General features: G+C 36.7%; 1 long non-coding RNA gene across 3 annotated transcripts in view; it reads right to left on the bottom strand.

Moving 5' to 3' along the window:
• Positions 1-14,991, bottom strand: part of LOC115297005 — a 288,338-nt gene that overhangs the window by 188,092 nt on the left and 85,255 nt on the right. For 2 of the 3 annotated variants that reach the window (XR_003911204.1, XR_003911202.1), the window contains one exon: positions 8,221-8,337. The exons of the other annotated variant lie outside the window; for it this stretch is intronic. This is a non-coding gene — a long non-coding RNA (uncharacterized LOC115297005). The remainder of the gene's footprint in view (positions 1-8,220; positions 8,338-14,991) is intronic. 3 annotated transcript variants of the gene reach the window in all.

Below are 14,991 nucleotides of genomic sequence, written 5' to 3'. Positions count from 1 at the left end.
TAGAATGAGTTCGGAAATTTTCCTTCTATTTATATTTTTTTGGAATAGTTTGAGAAGAATGGGTATGAGCTCTGCTTTAAATGTCTGGTAGAATTCCCCTGGAAAGCCATCTGGCTCTGGGCTCTTATTCCTTGGGAGATTTTTGATAAGGGAATCAATTTCTTCACTAGTTATTGGTATATTCATGCTTTCTATCTCTTTCCGTTTGAATTTTGGTAGTGCATGTGCATTTAGGAATTTGTCCATTTCTTCTAGGTTGTCCAGTTTGTTGGCATATGATTTTTCATAGTAATCTCTAATGATTGCTTGTATTTCTAAGGGATTGGTTGTAATAGATCCATTTTCATTCGTGATTTTGTCAGTCTGGGTGCTCTCTCTTTTCTTTCTAAGGAACCTGGCTAGAGGTTTATCAATTTTGTTTATTTTTTTCAGAGAACCAACTCTTGGTTTCATTGATCTGCCTGACTGGTTTTTTTTTTGATCCTATATTGTTTATTTCTGGCCTGGTCTTTACTATTTCTTTTCTGGGTTTGAGGAGCTCTTGCTGCTCCCCTTCTAGTTCTATTAGGTGCTCTGTTGGATTTTAAATTTGCGCTTTTTCTAGTTTGTTGAAATAGGCTTGGATTGCAATATACTTTCCTCCTAGGACTGCCTTTGTTGTGTTCCAGAGATTTCACAATTGCACGAAAAACCATAAAATACCTAGGAGTAAACCTAACCAAGGATGAAAAAGACCTTTATGATGAAAACTATAGAAAACTTATGAAAGAAATTGAAGAAGACACCAAGAAATGGAAAAACATTCCATGCTCATGGATCAGAAGAATAAACATTGTGAAAATGTCATTACTACCCAAAGCAATCTACACATTCAATGGAATCCCCATCAAAATTGCACCAGTGTTCTTCTCAAAGCTAGAACAAGCGATCCTCAAATTCGTATGGAACCACAAAAGACCCCGAATAGGAAGAAAACCAAAACAGGAGGCATCACAATCCCAGACTTTAGCCTCTACTAAAAAGCTGTCATCATCAAGACAGTATGGTTTTGGCACAAAAACACATATACCAATGGAATAGAATAGAGACCCAAAATTGGGCCCACAAAGGTACAGCCAATTAATCTTTGATAAAGCAGGAAAGAGTATCCAGTGGGAAAAAAAACACTGCGTCTTTAGCAGGTGGTGCTGGGAGAACTGGACAGCAACATGCAGAAGAATGAAACTAGACCACTTTCTTACACCATACACAAAAATTAACTCAAAATGGCTGAAGGACCTGAATGTGAGACAGAAAACCATCAAAACCCTCGAGGAGAAAGTAGGAAACAACCTCCTTGACCTCAACCACAGCAATTTCCTACTCACATCTCCAAAGGCAAGGGAAATGAAAGTAAAACTGAACTCTTGGGACCTCATCAAGATAAAAAGCTTCTGCACTGCAAAGGAAACAATCAAGAAAACTCATAGGCGATTGACAGAATGGGAAAAGATAGTTGCAAATGACACATCAGATAAAAGGCTAATATCCAAAATCTACAAGGAAATCACCAAGCTCCACACCCAAAAAACAAATAACCCAGTGAAGAAATGGACAGAAGACATGAACAGACACTTCTCCAAAGAGGACATCCAGAAGGCCTACAGGCACATGAAATAATGCTCAACATCACTCATCATCAGGGAAACACAAATCAAAACCACACTGAGATACCACCTCACGCCAGTCAGAGTGGCTAACATGAACAAATCAAGGGACTATAGACGCTGGTGAGGGTATGGAGAGATGGGCACCCTTGTACACTGTTGGTGGCAATATAAACTTGTGCAGCTACTCTGGAAAACAATATGGAGGTTCCTCAAAAAAACCATCAATAGAACTCCCCTATGACCCAGCAATAGCCCTGCTAGGGATTTATCCAAGGGATACAGAATGCTCATGCATAGGGGCACATGTACCCCAATGTTCATAGCAGCAATGTCAACAATAGCCAAATCATGGAAAGAGCCTAAATGTCCATCACCTGATGAATGGATCAAGAAGATGTGCTGTGTGTATACACACACACCCACACACCCACACCCCCCCCACACACACACAATGGAATATTACATGGCAATGAGAAAGAACGAAACCTTGCCATTTGTAGCAAAGTGGATGGACCTTGAGGGTGTCATGCTAAGCAAAATAAGTCAGGTGGAAAAGGACAGATATCATATGTTTGCACTCATAGGTCTAACAGGAGAACAGGAGAAACCTAATGGAGGACCAGGGGGAGGGGAAAAGGGAAAGAGAGCTGGGGAGAGAGAGGGACGCAAAACCTGAGAGACTATTGAATACTGAAAATGAACCGAGGGGGAGGGGGAAGGGGAAAAGAGGTGGTGGTAATGGAGGAGGGCACTTGTGGGGAAGAGCTCTGGGTGTTATATGGAAACCAATTTGACAATAAACTATTTGAAGTATTAGGGCTTCTTTATTTTTGAGAGTGGGCGGAGGGAGAAAGGAAAAGAGAACAAGAGCCAGGAGCCAGGGTGGGACAGAGAGAGGGGAACAGAATATCCAAAGCAGGTTCTGTGCTGACAGCAGACTCGGTGAGGGGCTTGAACTTACAAATCACAAGATCATGACCTGAGCAAAAGTTAGACATAACTGACTGAGCCACCCAGGTACCCCTTTATTATTTTTTTAATTTACTGATAATATCCAGATGGCTAATAGACACAAGAAAAGATTCTCATGTCATTCATCATCAGGGAAATACAAATCAAAATCACACTGAGATACCACCTCACATAGGTCAGGGTGGCTAAAAAGAACAACTCAGGAAACAACAGATGCTGGTGAGGATGTGTAGAAACTGTAGAAACGCGAACTCTCTTGCATTGTTGGTGGCAATGCAAACTAGTGCAGCTGCTCTGGAAGACAGTGTGGAGGTTCCTCAAAAAATTAAAAATATAATTACCCTACAACCAAGCAATAGCACTACTAGGAATTTATCCAATGGATATAGGAGTGCTGATTCATAGAGACATATTACTCCAATGTTTATAGCGGAGTTTTCAACAATAGTCGAATTAATGAAAAGAGCCTAAATGTCCATCAACTGACAAATGGATAAAAAAATATGTGGTTTATATATAAGGGAATACTACTTGACAATGAGAAAGAATGAAATCTGGTCATTTGCAGCAATGTGGATGGAACTGGAAGGAATTATGCTAAGTGAAATGTCAGAAAGAGAAAGACAGATATCATATGTTTTCACTCATATGTGGATCTTGAGAAACTTAATAGAAGGCCATGGGGGAAGGGAGGGGAGAAACAGTTACAGAGAGGGACGGATGCAAAACATAAGAGACTCTTATATACAGAGAATGAACTGAGAGATGATGGGGAGGTGGGGGAGAGGGGGAAATGGGTGATGGGAATTCAGGAGGGCACTTGTTGGGATGAGCACTTGGTGCTGTATGTTGGAATGAGTACTGGGTACTGTATGTAATTGATAAATCATGGGAATCTACCCCGAAAAACCAAGATACGCTTTACATGCTGTATGTTATCCAGTTTGACAATAAATTATATTAAAAATAAATAAAAGAAATTTAAAAAGCTTTTTAATGTCATTTAAATTTTAAAGAAACATGAGGTTACCCAAGTATTATGTACCAGCAGAACCATTAATCATTTGTGAGATTAACATTAAAGTATTCTTAAACAGTGATTTTCAAAATGTACTTCCCATATACTTAAGTTATTTTCTGAAGGATATATTCAATGAGTAATGAAAAAGGAGAAAGATTTGAGTCATGAAACATGGGATCCACAAAAAAAGTCTTAAATAATTTACTGAAAAAAAAATCACTACTGGCACAAAAACAGGCACTCAGATCAATGCAACAGAATAGAATACCCAGAAATGGACCCACCCACAATTATATGGCCAACTAATCTTAGACAAAGCAAAAAAGAATATCCAATGGAATAAAGAGTCTCTTCAGCAAGTGGTGCTGGGAAAACTGGACAGTGTCATGCAGAAAAATGAACCTGAACCACCTTCTTACATCAAACACAAAAATAAATTCAAAATGGATGAAAGACCTAAATGTAAGACAGGAAACCATCAAAATCCTAGAGGAGAAAGCATGGCAAAACCTTTTTGACCTTGGCCACAGCAACTTCTAACTCAACACATCTCCAGAGGCAAGGGAACCCAAAACAAAAATAAACTATTGAGATCTCATCAAAATAAAAACTTCTGCACAGTGAAAGAAACAATTGGCAAAACTAAAAGGCAATGGACAGAATGGGAGAAGACATTTGCAAATGACATATCAGATAAAGGTTTAGTGTCCAAAATTTATAAAGAACTTATCAAACTCACCACCCAAAAAAACAAATAATCCAGTGAAGAAATGAGCAAAAGACATGAAAAGACATTTCTCCAAAGAAGACATCAGATGGCCAACTGACATGAAAAAATGCTCAACATCACTTGTCATCAGGGAAATACAAATCAAAACCACAATGGATACCAGCTCACACCTGTCAGAATGGCTAAAGTTAATAATTCAGGCAACAACAGATGTTGGCGAGGATGTGAAGAAAGAGGATCTCTTTTCCACTGATGATGGGAGTGCAAATTGGTATAGCCACTCTGGGAAACAGTATGGAGGTTCCCCAAACAATTAAAAATAGAACTACCCAGGGTGCCTGGGTGGCTCAGTCAGTTTAGCGTCTGGCTTCTGCTCAGGTCATGATCTTACAGTTCATGGGTTTGGGGCCTGCATCGGGCTCTGTGCTGACAGCTAGCTCAGAGCCTGGAGCCTACTTTGGATTCTGTCTCCCTCTCTGACCCTCCCCTGCTTGCACTCTCTCTGTTTCTCAAAAATAAATAAAAAACATTAAAAAAAAGAAAAAAATTGAACTACCCTACGACCCAACATTTTCACTACTAGGTATTTATCCAAGGGATACAGGTATGCTGTTTCAAAGAGGCACACGCACCCCAATGCTTATAGCAGCACTATCAACAATAGCCAAAGTATGGAAAGAACCCAAATCTCCATCGATGGATAAATGTATAAAGAAGATATGGTGTGTGTGTGTGTGTGTGTGTGTGTGTGTGTGTGTGTGTATATATATATATACACACACACACACACACACACACAATGGAGTGTTACTTGGCAATCAAAAAGAATCAATTGCCATTTGCAACTACACGGATGGGGCTAGAGGATATTATGCTAAGCAAAATTAGTCAGAGAAAGACAAATATCATATGACTTCACTCATATGAGGACTTTAAGATACAAAACAGATAATCATAAGGGAAGGAAGCAAAAATAATATAAAAACATGGACGGGGATGAAACATAAGAGACTCTTAAATATAAGGAACAAACAGTGGGTTACTGGAGGGGTTGTGGAGAGGGGAATGGGCTAAATGGGTAAGGGACATTAAGGGATCTACTCTTGAAATCATTGTTTCACTATATGCTAGTTACCTTGGATGTTAATTAAAATAAATTAATTAATTAATTACTTAATTAAAAAAAAGAAAGAAAACAAACATCCCACCACATAGCAAGGAAAGAGGCTTTTTGAAGGGTTGTCTTCAAAGGGGGGGGGAAATCCTGATGTGTTTAACTGAACTGAGTTGGATTTTAAAACTGTTGGAGAGGTGGGGGAACAAATTATTGAATGATATGGAGAAAAGTAATCAACAAAAACAATGCAATTACTAACAACAGGGATAAAAAATGTAGCACAATAACAATAAATGTGTGTTTATAAATATTCCTTAGCTCACCTAGATCTTTACTAGTCCTAGAAAGATCTTTAATATCCTTATATCTTTGATAGTCATAAAAATGTAAGAAATACATATTCATTTAATTGATTCTTGATTATTATGACATAAATTATTAGATTTATGGGGTTTTCTCATATTTTAACAACCTTGAAATCAGAACACATTTTATGATCAACCAATACAGCATCTTACAAAAGCTCTTGACTAGGAATCATTTGAGACATAGCTGTCTTTGCCTGCACATGGAGGAGTATGGTTACTAATCCTGGTGGAATGCCTAGACAAATGTAACACCTATATTTTTCAAGTAATAAACCATTTAATTACCATTTAAGGAAGAAATTGGACCACCAGTTGTGGTCGGAAAACTTTTCACTAACATTTCTTAGAGATCAAGAAAATGGCAGTGTTAGAGGCTTAGGAAAAATTCAAGAGACAATAGTGAAGCGATCTTTTCTGCTTTCCTAGCACTCTTGATGGTACAGAGGATAATAATACTGTTTTGAAAAAAATATATTGTTTTGAAAAGCATTAAATAAAATCCTGAGATGAAAGTAATTTATAAGTCAGATTATCAATTTAAAGAACTTTTAGAAAACCCTTAATCGATTTATTTCTATTATATTTTTATGTAGGCAAAAAAATGACATCTATATGTTAAAAACTTATTTCTAAATAAATGTTTAAAAAGTGTTTTAAATAGATATAATATAAAATGTTATAATAGGAAAAATAGTTTAATTAGAAACACTTTATTTAAGTGATAGCATAAAATACTGCATCTTATTACTAGTGGCAATGTCGACTTGACTGAATCAGTAAAGTGGTAGACAAATGAAGATAAAAGAGGATGATTTTAGTGATGCTTTAACAAGGTACAGGGTCTCCACTGCTTCTTACAATTCCATGGACAATATTCATATTCCAGTCTATGCCTATGGTGCCTCCTGGAACACATATGCAAAACTGCAAAGTGGCAGCCTAAAATCTATGAATTCAAACATTATGTTTCTTAGAGAGAAATTAATATATGACATTAAAAAATGGGAAGTTAGAGAAGTTCCCAGCTGGCTTAGTTGATAGAGCATGCAACTGTTGATCTCAGGGTAATGGTAAGTTCAAACCCCACATCAGGCATGGAGTCTATTTAAAAATAAATAAATAAATAAATAAATAAATAAATAAATAAATAAATAAAAATAAAGGGCCTCGTAAAATTGAGAAGTTAAAAACAGTAATGCAAGTGAAGCATTTTTATTATGTTTTACTTATTTTTAAGTAATTAATTAATTAACTAGTTAATTTTGAGAGACACAGAGAAACAGAGAGTTGGCCTGAGCAGACAAGTGGGCAGAGACAGAATCCCAAGCTGGCTCCATACTGTCAGCACAAGGCCCAGCGTGGGACTAGAACTCACAAACTATGAGATCAGGACCTGAGCCAAGATCAAGAGTCAGAAGCTTAATTGACTGAGACACAAGGTGCCCCTGTATTTTTTTTTTATTTATTTACCTTTTTTGAGAGAGAGAGAGAGAGTATGAGCAGGGGAGGAGCAGAGGGAGACAAGGAGAGAGAGAATCCCAAGCAGGCTTCACACTCAGCATAGAGCCTCATGTGTGGCTCTATCTCATAACCGACCATGAGATCACAACCTGGGCTGAATTGAGAGTCAGATTCCTAACCAACTGACCCACCCAGCATCCTTCAAGTGAGGTATTTTAAAGAAGAAGGAAAATATCAGAATAAACCTCTAAAATAACCGAATGGCTGTACACACAAGCATCGAAGCGCAGAGGCCATGGACTTCTCTTTTTTAATTATAATACTTGCAACAATTTTGTTTTTAAACTAGGCACCTTGACTACTTTCAAAATTTAATAATTTTTAAAATAAAATAATATAATTAAATAATTTTCATGCAGGAAAAGATATTTGAGTATTTAATGTAACGAGCAGAGTACTAGAAAAAGATAAAAAGTGAATAGCCAAGATCACAAGGATATATTCTTTTTCTGCATATTTTTGATAACTTAAGTGACACATTTTAGACTATTCAAAAATGCTTTATCTGCAAAATAATAAATATAGGGTACTTTTACCTGTGATATGCTATATAACTTTTTTTTTAAAGAATAGCATTAAAATGTTTTTTTTTGCCAACGTTAAGAATGGTTTTGAGGGCTAGAAAGCACAGAGAGAATAAAGGTTTCAGCAAAATTGGGTGAGGCAGGATGAGGGATGAAAAAGCAGAAGGGCTGAGAAGATGTGCCAATAGTTGATGAGAGGAAGTCAGGGACAAGGACTCAAGGATGACATTGTCAGGGGGTTGTCAAAGAAGGGGAGCTGATTGTGGATTTCCTTATTTTAAAAGCAGAACATGCTTCAAATGCCCAGAGGTCTCTTACCTACTTACTGTAGGAGAGAGGTGGACGATCACTTTTCTTTTACTGACAAAATTGGAGGCTGTTCCAGTGATTATCTGCCATCTGTTGTCTACAGGAGCTCAATTGCTGAAGAGTCCTCTAGAAGCGGGGAGAAAGAGTTCATTCTCGATGGAAGGTTGAATGTACATTCAGAGGTAGATTCAGCTGAGCAAGTGCCCAGCTAATCCCCTTTACACACAGGGACAAGGCTGCCACCAACTCTAATTGATTCTGAAATGAATCTGTATAGAAAATTAGAAGGTTTTGGATTCCCATGTGAGCTTCAATAAAGAACCAGGATGTAAGCCTGACAGCTGAATGGATTCAGAAATGAAAATCTGATAAGCGGCTTAAAACTGTACTTAAGTCCAGAAATGATTTGAATGCTGTTGTTAATGGCATATTGTATGTTGTCACCTAGTTAATTATCTCTGAAGATGAGTTCTTGCAGAGAAGATACGCTATTCTTTCACAGCTTTTCCTCATCACATATTTATTAACCTCCCTCCACCCCTTCCCAACTATCATTGCTAGAAGGCAGAAAGAAAGGATTAGGCCACTGCAGCTCCTCTGTGGCTGTCAGTTCACTGTGCCAAACTTCAAATATGAACTGTTGCATGTACTGCCACCAACATTTCCTTTTACATCTTCATTTGCAAATGAGGAGCTGACATTTGTTAGGCCTTGTATTTGCACACAGTTCCACCACATGAAAAGCAAACACTGTCACTGCTGGATACTTTGTTTATTCCTTTGCAGATAGTATATGGCCTATTTAGAAATTTTCTTCAGAATTTTTTTTTTAACTAACTGAGATAGATAGTCACAAAGCTACATGTCCTCATATTTTATTCAGGAAGCCGTCTGCAGTTTATGGAGCGTGCACTGCATTTGATAGCTATTTAAAACTGTATTTTAAAAACCGATTTGCACTTTTCTGGTTTATATTCCTTGGGTTTATTTTCTCTAGATGAGTGTAGATTCATTTTATGATTTAAGAGTTCATGTTTCTTACTCATTGATTTTTTTTTAATAATAGGAAAATATGTTCCACCAAATGAAAACAATGAAGTAAATTTAAAAAAAGTATGTATTTTCCAAATATTGTTCTTGGTTTATTAAAGTCTCATGTTTTCATAAGTAGCTTGACAATGTTAACACACTCAAAAATCATTAAGGCAATTATCTGTTATTTCTGAGGGCCCTTCTGCGGAACATGTCTGTTCTGTGGAACAGAAGCTTGAAGACAACTTTCTAGAGTAATATCTATGGTTGCCGATAAGCTACATCTCAGCCTAAAGAGATTGAGGTCTATTTGCTAAGGTGGTCACTAAAGGGTTGATTGCATGCTTAATTCCCAATAAAGCAAGAATGCTGTGAGAGCAAATTTTAAGAGAATTTTGTAAAACCAATAAAACAAAATTATCTAGAAGGACAATGGCATCTTCTAGGAAGACAAAGACAAAAAGTTATTGGTAAATTTTAAAATATAGTAAATTAAAAACCTATCCCATTTTTACCAGTTCTCTAGAGTGCTATGTGTCAGTTATCATTCCCTATTACACAAATAGCATTTTCTTCACATATATAAATATAAACTACAATTCTTCCCTCTCTCTCCCCAAGTTGATGCTCCTCCTGTGTGCGTTTGACTGGACCCTACCAGTTCACCAGAGCTTAGAAAAGTCTGTTTTTTGTTTCTCACCCACTCAAACATCAAGAGGGGCAAATAACTTAAATGTGACAAATGAAAAGTTGAGAACATTGAAAGAGCCAGTGCTCTCTTTATGCCATAGACAATAGAGGAAAATGACTTGCGGCTGTCTCACATATTAGGTAGTAAATTCTTAGGGGCCTCTGTGTGTGTGTGTGTGTGTGTGTCTTTGTATCACACTTGCCTCTTCTCACAACTAAATAATGGTCAGCTAACTAGAACTGAATAAATAATCTTTCCTTCATTCAATTATTTTAAAATGTTTTCCTTTCTTTCATATTGCCCCGCTTTGACACCTTGAAAAAAAAATACAACTTACATGTTACTAAAATACTGTTAAGTTGATGTTCAAAATGCAAAGGATGATAAGCAAATGCCACAGGGAATATCTGCTTAGAAATCATGTCAGTGACAAAGAACTAAATATTGTAAGAAAATGTTGAAAGTATAGCAAGTGAAATCTAATTGAGCTAAGCTACTCAGGCTTGGGAGTGTCTCAACTATTTATTTGAAAACTAAGGGCTATGTCCCAAATTGGTTTAAAAAAAAAAGGAGTACAAGCCAGATATGTGGAAGGAAATTCCTCCATTAGTACACTGCTCTCATTCAGATTTATGTTATTTACACACTGTTTTTCTCATAAGAAAATAAGAAACTTGAAACAAGTGTCATAGAAAAAGAATGTCCATAAAATATGTCTGTTGGAAAAGTGTTTAGTGGAGGTAGCTAACAGGAGGAAAAAGGAACTTTAAAAGTATCCTTTATTATGAGTGTTTGCTTTTACTGACAAATATATGTATATATCACTTTATGCCTTTCCACTGAGCATTTAAATATTCTGGGAAACTTAATATTTTATGGACCTATTATCTCTGGTAAGCAAGGCAAGCTGAAGATCAGTGAAAAGACAGGCAGCTCCCTCATTAAAACACCATTCAACCAGATAGCCAGGCGGCTTAGACTAAGACTCATTGAAAACTACTGTGAGAAATATCAATTACTTTTGATCTTCCACCATCCTTGATTACTTAATTCATTTATTCATAAACCAGTTGGTATCCTCATGGTTTTCTCCCACCTTAACTTTATACCATTTTCTTTTCAACAAGTGAACATCAGATACACTGCCACCAGTATGGCTATAAAAGATAAAAGCATGTCAGTTTTGCTCACCATTTATTTTTTCACAACTGCTCAAATAATTTATTTTAATGTTTCATGAAATACCTACTTCTGAGCATTATAATACTGAAATCTTATGTTTGGTCTCTTACATAATACATTTCTAAAAATTTTCAAACTGCTTTTGTTTTTCTCTCTTATGGTTTGTGATGGTTTTAGTGGAGATAAACTTAGTATCTTTGTATTTATAAATTTAATACTTGGCTTAGAAAGTAACTTTTATCCCAGGCCCCTTGTTTGGAAAATTATTATAAAAATGTAATGATCCAGGTCTTGGTGGTACTGGATGTAAGCCTGCAAGTGACAGCCAATTGCACAGCTTGCTTCCAAAGAAGCAGTGAAAAGAAGCACTTACTATACAGGAGGCCATGATTAGTACAACATGACTTCTACAGAGGCCACGATTTATTGGATCAGGAACCAAAGAGCAATGCTTCACATTAGGCTAGATAGTGGCTCATTAGGTACAAGATATGAGAAAAGAGTCTAGCAAAGTTGTAACATACTAATTATTAACTAATTGGCTCACGTAGATCTTATTTTGGGCATAGTACTCTTTGAAGAAGCATACTTTCAAAATGTGAAAAAATGAAGGAAATATGTAAGAGTATGAGAAGTAGTTACATAAAACAAAATGAAAGAAAAAGTTATGAATAGGACTAGAATAAAGAGCAGGTATTCTTCCACAGAATTAATCTGAACATGGCTCACTTTTTGCAATCTGAAAAAAGATTAAAAAAAAAAGCATAGGAAAAATGAAGAGCCAAAAAGTTAAGACAAACATATTTATAACATTCAATTTTAGAAATAAATGTGTTTTTTTCTAAAGTCATAGAATTAAATCTTATAGGAGAATAAAAAATAAAAGCATTATATACAAAAAATCAAGTCATTCAATATTTAAAGGTTTAATATATTTGACAGTTAATTTTATGTTTCCCCTTAGCTAAGCCACAATACCCAATATTTGGTCAAGGATTAGTTAAATATTGCTGTGAAGATGTTTTCTTAAATGATATTAACATTTAAATCAGTAGTTTTTAAAGCATATTACTCTCTCAGATGTGGTGGGCTTCACCCAATCAACTGAGGGCCTTAGGGAAAGGGGGGTGAGGGGGAAGACTGACATCCTCCAACGCGGAGGAATTCTTTCTTAGAGTACCTTCAGACTCTAGCTGCAATGTCATCAGCTCCTTGATGGGTCTGCAGCCTGCTGGCCTACCCTGCAAATTTTAGACTTGCCAATCTCCTCCATAAGTGCATGAGCCAAGTCTTTAAGATCTCATAAATAGGGGTGCCTGGGTGGCTCAGTCAGTTAAGCACCTGACTTTTGCTCAGGTCATGATCTTACTGCTGGTGGGGTGAAGCCCTGCGTTGGGTTCTGTGAGGACAGTTCAGAGCCTGGAGCCTGCTTCAGATTTTCTCTCTCTCTCTCTCTCTCTCTCTGCCCCTCCCCCACTCACAATCAATCTCTCTAAAAACATGAATAAATGTTAAAAAAATTAAATAATAAAATAACATCTCATATATAGGGGCAACTGGATGGCTCAGTCAGTTAAGAGCCTGACTTTTGGTTTTGGTTCAGGTCATAATCTCATGATTTTGTAAGTTAGAGCCCTGCATATTGACAGTGCAGAGCCTACATAAGATTCTCTATTTCCCTTTCTCTCTATCCACCCCCACTTGTGCTGTCTCTTTCTCAAAATACACAAACTTAAAAAAAATCTAATACACACACACAAACACACACACACAGGATACTTGAACAACATGGGGGTTTAGGAGTGCTAACACCCCACACAGTCAAAAATCCATATATAACTTTTGACTTCTCCAAAACTTAACTACTAAGAACCTACTGTTGCCTGGAAGCCTTACCAATAACAAACACAGATGATTAACACATATTTGTATTTCATATGTATTACATACTGTATTCTTACAATAAAGTAAGTTAGAGAAAAGAAATTATATTAGCTCATTTTAGTTTTCCATAATAAAGATAGGACTAGTGCCGAGGTATCTGAGGGGGAGAGGAAGCCACTAAGAGGAATGCTATTTCAGGTAGAAGGGGAAGAGTATTAGGAAAAAAAAAAAAAAAAAAAAAAAAAAAAACCTGGAGGGCCACCTATCTGATCCAGTTGGTTAAGCATCTGACTTTGGCTCAGGTCCTGATCTCCCAGTTTGTGAGTCTGAGCTCCTTGTAAGGCTCTCATGTGGAGCCTGCTTCAGATCCTCCCCTTCCCTTTCTCTCTGCCACTCCCTCACTTACACTCAATTTTTCTCTTTTTCTCTCTCTCTCTCATAAAGTAAATTAACTTTTAAAAATAAAAAAGAAAGAAAACACCTGGTTGACTCTTGAACAACCAATATAGTTGAAAGGTCAACTTTTTATCTTTTTAGTTTGTTTCTCTGGAAGAATTCTAATAATACAATATATCTTCATGTCAAATACTTTGTTATTCATCAATGCTGATACATTAGCATTTAAGCATCTACAGGGCATAAATATTAAACATGTTTGGGGAACATCAAGGTTTAGGATGGGTATTCTTGATACAAAACTCCCTACAGATAATTAAGGAGCACCGTCTTTAGGTGGCTCCAGGGATTCCCATAAAGGACATAGTAAAGTTCCCTTCACATAGCATAATCAGAAAAACTTCCAATGCTCTTCAGAGTATGGAAACCTGTGTAGAACATTAATATTTGTCAACCACAATATAATTAATGACAAGTGTCAATATTTACATTTACCTTTTTAGAAAATGTTTACTTATTTATTGTGAGATAAAGAGAGTGCATGCATGCAAGAGAGACAGAGCAGAGGAGGGGCAGAGATAGGGAGACAGAATCCCAAACAGGCTCTGTGTTGTCAGCCTAGAGCCCAATGCAGGGCTCGATCCCATGAACCATGAGATCATGACTTGAGCTGAAATCGAGAGTTGAATGCTTAACTGATTAAAACACCCAGGTCTCCCTCCACTTCCCCCACTCTCCACATTTACTTTTAGTTTCAGGAAGGTACACAGCAAAAGCCAAACCTGACATGATCACAGACCTCATCTATTCCTGGTTATACAATCTGGTAATCATGGTCATGTAGAAAAAGAGAAACATAATTTCTAAGTTCTGAGGAGTATCTTTATTCTATTCCATTTTTGCTATTTCATCTTCCCTGTTACAGAGTTTCCCTTATTTCTCTAGTCCCCATGATCCTGAAACTCATAAACTGTCTTCAACAGAGTCATTTTGCCTCTTTTAGCGAATTTCTTTCTTTTCATCAAGACATAAGTAAAGATCCAAAAAAACATTGTGCTAGAATGAATGGATTTCCTTTCTTCTAGTGAAATGTTAGATGAGGATGTTAAAAAAGTCTGTGTTCCCTGCATCAGTCCAGATAGTTTAGATTATGTTGTTATTATGGAACACCCAAGAATATTAATAGTACTTTAAGAAAAATAAATGTTTTTTCCCCTTATATATGTGCCAATCACAGAGTCTGCTGGAAACTCTGCCCACATCCTTGTATTCCAAGTCTCATGCTAAGAGGGCATGTATCAGATAGAATGTTTCCAATGTATCAGGGAGAAGGGAAGTTAGTAAATCAGTCACTAACTTTAGCTACATTTGCTTAAGAAAAACACAGACAGTCCAACATTCATTTCATTATCATCATTAGCCACATAACTTCAAAGAATCAGGGATTCACATTTTAGAAAAATGGGATAATCAGAAATATTTGACAAAAAGCTTAAAAGATGACCACCCTTGTCCTCCAGATATGTAGTATATGAAGGTCACTATGAGGAGGATTTCCACATGTCCTGGCTAAGATCATTAATATGCTAAAACTA

This window comes from Suricata suricatta, chromosome 7, assembly GCF_006229205.1.
Source record: "Suricata suricatta isolate VVHF042 chromosome 7, meerkat_22Aug2017_6uvM2_HiC, whole genome shotgun sequence".
Classification (NCBI taxonomy): Eukaryota; Metazoa; Chordata; class Mammalia; order Carnivora; family Herpestidae; genus Suricata; species Suricata suricatta.
Note: the sequence above shows the minus strand (reverse complement) of the source record. Positions and strands in the feature narration are given on the sequence as shown.